The sequence below is a fragment of the Apium graveolens genome, chromosome 2 (assembly GCF_009905375.1).
Source record: "Apium graveolens cultivar Ventura chromosome 2, ASM990537v1, whole genome shotgun sequence".
NCBI lineage: Eukaryota > Viridiplantae > Streptophyta > Magnoliopsida > Apiales > Apiaceae > Apium > Apium graveolens.
The window spans coordinates 78,375,264-78,386,285 of record NC_133648.1 but is presented as its reverse complement, the minus strand read 5'-3'; positions in this window follow the sequence as shown (position 1 = coordinate 78,386,285).

The window sequence follows — 11,022 nt, the reverse complement described above, 5'->3', positions numbered from 1 at the left end:
GCTTTCAACGGATAGGGAATATCTGTTGATAGAATAAGTCTTACTCAAAGCCAACTTTGTTCTTGCAGCAAATTCATTTCAGGCTTCAAGGCAGATTTCAAAGAGGACATAAATTTATGAATAATTAAGCATACCTAGCTCACTTACTAATCTTGTGAATGTTAATTCATCAAGTGGCTTGGTAACTATGTCTGCAATCTGCTTTTCACTTGGAACAAAATGAAGTTCCACTGTACCTTTCATCACATGTTCCCTAATGAAGTGGTACTTGATGTCAATGTGCTTGGTTCTTGAGTACTGCACTGGATTTTCAGTAATGGCAATGGCACTTATGTTGTCACAGAATATAGGAATTTTGTCAACAGTTAGTCCATAGTCAAATAGTTGATTTCTCATCCATAGTATATGTGCACAGCAACTACCAGCAACAATGTACTCTGCTTCAGCTGTTGATGTAGAAACAGAATTTTGTTTCTTGCTGAACCATGACACAAGCTTGTTCCCTAGAAATTGACAGGTGCCAGTTGTGCTTTTCCTGTCTATTTTGCAGCCTGCATAATCTGCATCTGAGTAGCCAATTAGATCAAAACCAGACTCTCTAGGGGTACTAAATTCCTAGATTTGGAGTCCCTTTGAGATATCTGAAGATTCTTTTAATAGCCACTAAGTGAGATTCTTTAGGGTCAGCTTGAAATCTAGCACAGAGACATGTAGAAAACATTATATCAGGTCTACTAGCAGTTAAATATAAAAGTGAGCCAACCATGCCTCTATAACTTGAAATGTGCACAAACTTTTCAGCCTTGTTTAATTCAAGCTTGGTGGTAGTGGCCATGGGAGTTTTTGCAGATGAACAGTCCATTAAGTCAAACTTCTTTAAAAGATCATGAATATATTTAGTTTGACTAATGAAAATTCCACCACTAACTTGTTTAACTTGTAAACCAAGAAAATAAGTTAGCTCTCCCATCATGCTCATTTCATATTTACTTTGCATTAACTTAGCAAACTTTTTACAAAGCTTATCATCTGTAGATCCAAATATAATATCATCTACATAAATTTGAACAAGTATTGTAGAGCCATTAACATTTCTAAAGAAAAGAGTTTTGTCAACAGTACCTCTTGTGAAGTGATTATCTAGAAGAAATTTTGACAAAGTCTCATACCAGGCTCTAGGTGCTTGCTTTAGTCCATAGAGTGCTTTCAACAGATAATACACATAGTCTGGAAAGTTTGGATCTTCAAATCCTGGAGGTTGGCTTACATAAACTTCTTCCTCCAATTCCCTATTTAGAAATGCACTCTTGACATCCATTTGATAGACTTTGAAATTGGCATGGGCTGCATAGGTTAGAAAGATTCTGATGGCTTCAAGTCTGGCAACTGGAGCAAATGTTTCATCAAAATCTATTCCCTCTTGTTGAGAATAGCCTTTAGCAACCAATCTGGATTTATTCCTTATGACAATGCCATTTTCATCCATCTTGTTTCTGAATACCCATTTTATGTCAATAGAACTCTTGTTCTTTGGCTTGGGTACCAGCTTCCATACTTTGTTCCTCTCAAATTGGTTTAGCTCCTCTTGCATTGCTAAAATCCAATCTGGATCCAATAGAGCTTCTTCCACTCTCTTAGGTTCCTCCTGTGATAGAAAACTACTATACAAACATTCATCTTGAGTAGCCCTTCTAGTTTGCACTTTAGATGTAGCATCACCAATGATCAGTTCAAAAGGGTGATTCTTGGTCCAATTCCTTTGAGGTGGTAGATTAGCTCTAAATGAGGTTGCCTCAGTATTGTCATGATGTGTGATAGAATGTTGATTGGTTGAAACTCCCCCTGAGTTGTTGATCCTTTGAAAGGAATTGGGAGCTCTATCAACTGATGAAGTGAATTGATTATCCGTTGACAGACCGTGATCAACGGATGCTTCATTATGAACTTCAACGGATGATGCACTTTGTCTTTCAACGGATGCTGCATTGCTTCTTTCAACGGAAGCTGAATTATAACTTTCAACGGATGCAGCATTCTGTGCATTATCCAAAGGCAGATTTTGAATTCTTCTTGAGATGCCTTCTTCATCATTCTCATCTTCACTATCATCACAATATATCTCAATATTGTCAAATTTGAGTCCTTCATGATGTCCCTCATCTGTTAGTCCATTAATCTTTTTATCATCAAACACAATATGCACAGATTTCATGACAATGTTGGTTCTTAGATTGTAGACCCTATATGATTTTCCAGCAGAATAACCAACAAATATTCCTTCATCAGCCTTTGCATCAAACTTCCCTTTGTGATCAGATTGATTCCTTAAGATGTAACATTTGCAACCAAAGACATGCAGAAAGTTTAAAGTTGGTTTTCTTCTCTTGAATAATTGATAGGGAGTCATGCCTTTTGCCTGATTGATTAGAGAAATATTCTGAGTGTAACATGCACAGTTAACAGCCTCAGCCCAAAAGTAAGTTGGGAGTTTTGACTCTTCAAGCATTGTCCTTGCAGCTTCAATTAGTGATATGTTCTTCCTTTCCACCACACCATTTTGTTGTGAGGTCCTTGGAGCTGAGAACTCATGCATGATCCCATTTTTTTCACAGAACAACTTCATGGTTGAATTCTTGAACTCAGTTCCATTGTCACGCCTAATATTCCTTACTTTGAAATCAGGATGATTGTTGACTTGCTTGATATGATTGATAATGATTTCACTAGCTTCATCCTTTGATCCAAGAAAATAAACCCATGAAAACTTTGAGAAATCATCTACAATCACTAGGCAATATTTTTTCCTTGAAATTGACAATACATTGACTGGTCCAAAAAGATCCATGTGTAGCAGTTGTAATGGTTCATCAATTGCAGATTCAAGCTTCTTACTGAATGATACTTTCTTTTGCTTTCTTTTCTGACAAGCATCACACAGTCCATCCCTTGTGAATTCTACTAGAGGTATTCCTCTAACTAAGTCCTTTTTGACTAGATCATTCATTGTCTTGAAATTCAAATGGGACAGCTTCTTGTGCCATAGCCAACTTTCAACTGAGCTTGCTTTGCTGAGAAGACAAGTAATAGATTCTGCATCTGTAGAGTTGAAGTCAGCTAAGTACACATTCCCTTTTCTAACTCCAGTTAGAACCACTTTATTGTCCTTCTTACTTGTGACAATACAGGCTTCAGAATTGAAGGAAACAGTATTCCCTCTGTCACATAGTTGACTGATGTTCAATAAGTTGTGTTTGAGACCATCAACCAGTGCAACTTCATCAATGATGACATTTTCTTTTGAAATCAAGCCATATCCCATAGTGAATCCTTTGCTGCCATCTCCAAAGGTTATGCTAGGGTCAGCTCTCTCCTTAAACTCTGTGAGCAGGGTGAAATCTCCTGTCATGTGTCTTGAACAGCCACTGTCCAAGTACCATAGATTACTTCTTTTTCCCTGCACACAACAAAATCAATCAAGTTGATTTTGGTACCCAAGTTTCCTTGGGTCCAGCCTTGTTAGTCTTTTTCCTAGACTTCATTCCTCCTGCATCTTTTGACTTAGGTAACTTTGGGTCAACCTTGATCTCGGATGTGGTTGGTTGAAGTGTAGGGTTAGTCACAAAATCATTTAGCACATTTGATTGAATTTGATAAGGCATAGATTGTGCAAATATGTTATTCCACATAGGCATATTGTATGGCATTTGAGGCATACTAAATGCAGTAAAATAAGGATTATTAATATATGGCATGTTTGCAAAATGTGCATGGGGATTCTGATGAGACATAACAGGCATAGCATGCAGAGGTGACATAGACATGTTAGGCATGGAGGGATTTGAAGGCATGGGAGCATTTTTAACAGATTTGCAATTATCAGATAGGTGATTAACACTTTTACAATGTACACAGCTTTTTCTAGGAGCATACCTATTAGGTGTGTAATTGTTATGTTTATTAATCCCTACCTTCCCATTTCTTTTAGATTTTCTTTTAGTTTCCTTCTTACCCTCAACCAACTTAAGCCTATTTTTCAGCTGGTCTAAAGTCATGTGTCCTATATTCACCTTACTGGCATCTTTGGATGTGCTAGCTCCTTCTTTGACAAAGTTCTTGAAAGTTGAATCATCCTTCTTATTGAGATTTTTATTTTTAAAATTACTTGCATGTTCTAATTGATGAGCCTTCAACGGATGCTCTTTTTCTTCCTTCAACGGATAACTTTCATCATCCGTTGATTCCACATCCGTTGACAATCCATCAATTAATTCTAACTCCTTTTTATTTTTCTTCCAGGCATCCTCACAGAATGATTCAATTCCCTGAACCTTGGCAATCTGAACACTAACATCCCTAGATGTTTTCCAGGCCTTGATTACCTCTTGCTCACTTTCTAACTGTTTAGAAAGAATTTATACTTTCTTAACAGCTTCTTCTAGTTCACTCTCAACAGTCAAGCATCTAAGTTTAATCTTTTCAAGCTCAATTACCTGATCTTCTAACACAGCATTCCTATCACTTAAAAACACATTATTCTCTTTGATCCTGGTGTTTTCTTTAGCTAGTGATTTAAGGGAAACACGCAAATGATATAATTCATTGGACATATCATTTATGGCTTCATTGCATTCATTTTTAGAAAGCTGAGAGAGATCAGTAGTAATTACCTGGTTGCTTGATGGGCTAGTTTCATTTTCATCAGAATTAGCCATCAGGGCTAGGTTGACATATTCCATATCATCATCTTCATTGACTCCATCTACTGCCCAATCATCTTGAGTGAGAAAAGCTCTTTCCTTTTGTTTGAGCAAATCAAAATACTTCTTTTTGTAATCAACTTGCTCAAATTTCTTCTTATCAGAGGTTGGCTTCCTACACTCACTTGCAAAGTGTCCACTAATGCCACAGTTATAACATTTGAACTTGGATTTGTCCACCATATTTTTGTTTGGCTTAGTGAATTTTATATTTTTCCTGAACTTCATCTTTGCAAACCTCCTGGACAGAAAAGCCAGATGTTCATCAACATCATCAGAGTCATCCTGACTGGAATTGTTTTCATCCTCAGCTACTTGCTCTTTACCCTTGCTTGATTCTGATTTGCTTGTGCCAATTTTGAGACTTGGCATTGTCTTCTCCTCATTCCTGGCTCCAACCTTCTCACTGTCAGCTACAAGTGCAACTGATCCTCCTTTTCTCTTTCCCTTTTCCAACAGCTCATCTTGCTCCATCTCAAGTTCATATGTCTTCAAAATTCCATATAATCTTTCAAGTGTGAAGTCCTTATAATCTTGAGAATTTCTTAGAGAAACAGTCATAGGCTTCCATTCCTTTGGTAGAGACCTTAAAAATTTTAAATTGGAGTCCTTGACTTGGTAAATTCTGTCATACAACTTCAATCCATTCACCAGTTTCTGAAATCTGTTGAAGGTATCATTCAATGATTCTCCTTCTTCAAAATGAAAATATTCATACTGTTGAATGAGAAACTGCATTTTGTTTTCTCTAACTTGCTCAGTGCCTTCACAGATAAGCTGCACAGTGTCCCAAATTTCCTTAGCAGTTTGGCTGTTAATGACATTGTCAAACATATCTTGATCTAGGCCATTAAACAGAATGTTCATGGCTTTCTTGTCCTTGTGAACCTCTTCAATATCTTCAACAGTCCATTCTGCTTTTGGCTTGGGAATAGACTGTCCAACAGCAACTGTTGCAGTAGCAGCTGTGGCTACCTTGTGAGGGATGTGAGGACCATTTTCAATGCAGTTGATGTAGCTTTCATCTTGAGAGAGAAGATGTATATGCATCTTCACTTTCCAGTGATGATAGTTATCTCTTTCCAAGATTGGAATCTTTACACCAATATCCTTCTTACTCATGATGTTAGCAGAATAGATCTTTAAACTCTTTGTATGTTAAGAGCTTGCTCTGATACCAATTGTTATTCCCAGTGGACTAACAATGAGATTTACAGAAGGGGGGTTGAATGTAAATCTCAAAACTTTTTCAAGTTTTGAGTAGTTTCTAAGGCTAAGTGTTTTAGTGAGCAAATGTGTGTGAATGGATTGAAGTTAATACAGACAGATATATATACAAACACAAATGTAAAGAACACAAAAAACTTAAAAACTTTTCTGATGGATTTGTTGTTCCACTAGAGATGTGTTATTTCAGAAAATCTGTGATTCAAGGAATTAAATCACAGCTGCTTCCTAGTACAAACTAGATGATTTTCTCTCTGGATTTTTCTAAACAGTTCTGGAAAAATTCACATCTAATTACTAGCTGTTACTTGGTTTATATATCACCAAGTTTACAAGTGAAGACAAAACTGTAAAATACAATTAAAAAGGCTCTTCAAATGTTTCTTCTTCATTTCTCTATCCAATGCAATTTAGGCTTAGCTGTTAATCTTTGAATACTTCCTTGTTTGTACCAGAATGGAAATGCTACATTTTCTTGATTCCTCCTAGAGGCTTCCACATTCCAGTTTGTCTCTGTCAACCCATGTGCCTCTGTCAGCTTATGAATTGTCACTATCAACTGCTAATGAACTAAGCATCCGTTGATGCCTTCATCCGTTGATGCCTTATCCGTTGAGGCTTTATCCGTTGAAGCTTTATCCGTTGATGCATTAGCAGTTGAAGTCTTTATCCGTTGAAGCACTTATCCGTTGATGGATATTATCCGTTGAAACTTTAGAGACATCCGTTGAAGCTTTGTTTCTTATCCGTTGAAGGTCTTCAATATCAGTTGATACTTCTTCACTTATACAAAATTACAAGGCATGAAATATTTACAATTAGCCCTCATATTTGCATATCCACTAGTAGTCAACATGACTGATAATTTCCTACAACATCTAAGAATTACAACTTGAATCCAGAGAATGAAATGTGCTACAATACTAAACTTATTGCTAAGTAAAGATACTCCTTCAACGGATAGCCAAGATGATCTTATCCGTTGAGGCTACAAACACTAGATTTCTACTTAAGTGTTTTGTATAACTTATCATCAAACTAATACACATATTCCTAACACATACTGACTAATGCCTACTAGCTAGTAATAGAGCTTAGTTATAAATCGAATACAAACTTAAAACCCTTTTTTCTAAGAAGTTGGTTAATAACATTTTATCGATTTAACAGCTTGTATGCCTATAATTTTTTTTAAAAACTGAAGAGTTAGGGATAATAGGTAAATTTATTAGTTAAAATACAATTATCTAAAATTTGTTGAAACTGTAATGATTTATGCTACTATGGTATTGGCTATATTTATTAGATATATTCAAATATTATTTTATTCAATGCAATTGAAAATGGAAGAATATGTATTTAGTAAAAAGTTATTTAATGATAATATTTTTATATTTATGTAAATATTATAAAAAATTATTACAATTATAAACATAATAATATATTTAATAATGGCAAAAATAAAGGTAACAAATGTTACTTACATATATTTTAAATGTATAACTAAAACATAATTTATATATTAGAATTTTAAATTTTGGTTAACAATTATATAATATTTCAAAATGATTTAAGATAGTATGTCATATGTTATAAAATAAAATAATTTTTTTAGAGAGGACTTGGGTAGGATTATGTCATAGTCATAAGATCTTTTAAGCAGAGATGATGAGGATTGATTTACATGAAGGTAACAAATATATTGTGCCCCTTTTTTGAAATATTTTAGATATTATACCTAATATATAATTAGTTGTTCCAAATGTATTTGGTTAAAATAATATAAATAAATATTATGTAAAATTTGCGGAATTTATAAGTGTTGTGTCCCGATGGGACTAATTATAATGTTAAATTTATATTTGTTAAAGAGATTCGATAAATTTAGCTCACATTAGATGTTGGTTATAATTTTAATTAAAAAAAATTATGAGTAAAGTTTTAGAATGTATATAAATTATCTATAATATTTGCCACCTAACTAGCATTTTTTTGCCAAGAATTTCTTACATCAAAGATGCTGTTATAAAGCACTTTTTAAATAGGAATATATGTCAAATTGACCGTGCAGTAGGCATTTGCTACTTCCCTACTTTGGGCAATAGGAAATATTAAAATAGATAATTTATAACTTAAAATGCATAAATAACTTATAAGTGACTTAAAATAATAAGTAAATGAAAACTTATAAATTATATAAGTGTTTTGATGATTTAATTTATGTCAACTTTTTTTACTTAAATGAACTAAAATAAATAATATTTAAATATAACTATCTTTATTTGTGGATTTTAAATTTAAAATACATTTACAAACATATATTTTAAATCTAAAATTAATAAAAAAGAGAAAAATTAAAATAAGTTGGGAAAAGTATTCAACTTATCAACATATAAGTTATGAATTCAATTTATGAATTATATCGACAAATACTGTTCATAAGTGTTTTAGCCATTATTTTAAGGTCTTTGTTCCTACTAAATCCGATAACTAATATCTCATACATGTTTTCTAATATTAGCAATTTAGCATGAAAATGATTATTGGTATTTGATTTAATGTCTCGCAATCTATCTAGTACTTATATTCGCTATTTTTGTCACTTATAATTACATGTCAAGTTATAACTTGAGTGAATTATGCTAGCAATTATTTATGCACAATGTACACTTTCGATGACTTGATGTTATAAAGAGAGCTAAGATTACTAAAAGTTGCTTGTGAGGCAACTAACTAGATAAAATTTATGTAAACCAACTATGTAAATATAGACAAGACATGGCTAAGACTCGAGAGCTTGTGCACGAAATCTTTGACATGTATGTAAAAACATAGTAATTCTAATTCATATGATTATGTTTCTGCCCAATTTAAAACACACAGGCAGCCTGACATAAATCATGCATGCAACTATTCAAGATATTAATGTTACCAACACTTTCAAGCATGGAACCACGTTAACTCGAGTGGAGTTAAGATTCTCACCTAAACAATTTTATATATATATCCCTTGTACTACCATTTTAAGAACTTAAAATGCAAATTTAATTGCGCATGTATAAGAAACATACATTAATATGTATAGGTTATACAGATTACAAAGAGTGTGAATCGTCAAATATTTGGTGACCGTACAATATCACGGTGAGCATTTTTTTATTATCTTAAGATTTTAAATTTTAGAATGATTGATTTTTAATATAATATTAAAGAACTTGTTTTAGGGTGTATTTGTGTTGGAGTCCTCCCCCAAGCATATTGAAGACTGTAATGCACTGTTGGGCCCACGTACTTAAAAAAAAGTTCACAATATAACTTGCCTAAGCAAAGGTTAGATGATAAATAAAGTTAGTGACAAATAACGTAGGTATAACTGTGACTACTTGTTTGTAAGCATGGTTATAAAAAATAGGTTGATTTATGAAAAATCGTTAATAAATTGCTTAAAAATTGGTTAAAAAAATTGTTAGATTTAATTGTTTTTTGATAAATCACCGATAAATTATTAGATATTTTAAAAATCAATTGATAAATCGTAAATTAATAACTCAACCGAATAATTTTGATTTCACACTATATTTGTTATGAATTGTGATACATGCTCCATTTTTAGAGCCTATTTAGTTTGGTAAAAAACTACTATTTATAAAGTGTACTAGTGCCATGCACAGGGTTAAAATATTAAAAAGTACTCCTATAATTTTGTATGTAAATTATATTATTTTATTATATTATAATTTAAATTAGTAAAATTAATTTTGGAAGTGTTTGGTTCCCACAAAGAAGATAAGAAAAAGAAGTTAAATGGGATTAGAAATTAAGTTGAATAATTTTTTATAGAGTTTGTAGTTGGATACATGTTTTAATTTTTAAAATTAAATTATACTACTCATTTAAACTTTATTTTGGAAGATGTTAACGTACTTTTTAGAAAAGCGTTAACCAACCGGCCAAGCCAAACATGATTTCGCTTGTAATAGTATAGTACATATTGTGAATATTAATTTATTTTAATTATGTTTATATTGATATAATAATATTGTGAATATTAATTTATTAATAAGGGTATTTTATATTAAATATATAAAATCTTAATTTATGTTTTTAGAAGATGCTAATATTTTTGGAAGGTGTTAAGCAACCAATTAAATTATCTTATATTTTGCTTGTAATAGTATAGTTTAATAATACGGATATATTGTTAAAAATAATTAATATTATTAAAATAATTAGTAATATGTAAATTGTTTATATATATTTTTTCTTATAATTTAAAATAAGCATCGGTTGGTTATTCGAATGCAAGAAAATTCAGAAGAGCAAGAAAATTCAAAAGAGGAGTACACTATGTTGTGATCACAATGAAGTGTTTGTATGTATGTACGTCACAATTGTGATTTAAAAAAATATTAAAATCTTTTTTTTTGAAAATATAATATTAAAATCTTAATTTGTGTTCTTAGAATGTGCTACTATTTTTTTGGAAGGTGTTAACCAACCAACCAAATTATCATATGTTTTGCGTATAATAGTATAGTATAGAATGTAAATTGTTTATATGTTTTTTTCTTATATCATTTAAAATAAGCATCAGTTGGTTATTCAAATACAAGAAGATTTCAGAGGAGTACGCTATGTTGTGATCACAATGAAATGTTTGTATGTATGTACGTCACATTTGTGATTTAAAAAAATAATATTAAAACTCTTTTATTTTGAAAAAATAATATTAAAATCTTAATTTGTGTTTTTAGAAGGTGCTACTATTTTGTTGGAAGGTGTTAACCAACCAACCAAATTATCATATATTTTGTTTATAATAGTATAATATAGATAGTCATTTAAGTTGTATAGTGAAAAATTACAATTTTTTGATTGGGTAATTTTAGGATTTTGTATAATGTGAAAAATTAAAATTGTTTGATCGGATATTTTTATGATTTCGTATGACTTTGAGTTATTAAAAATAATAATTTTAGGAGTTACTTAGCAATTATCGAATAAAAAAATTAAATCATTTTCAAAAAAGTATTTCTTA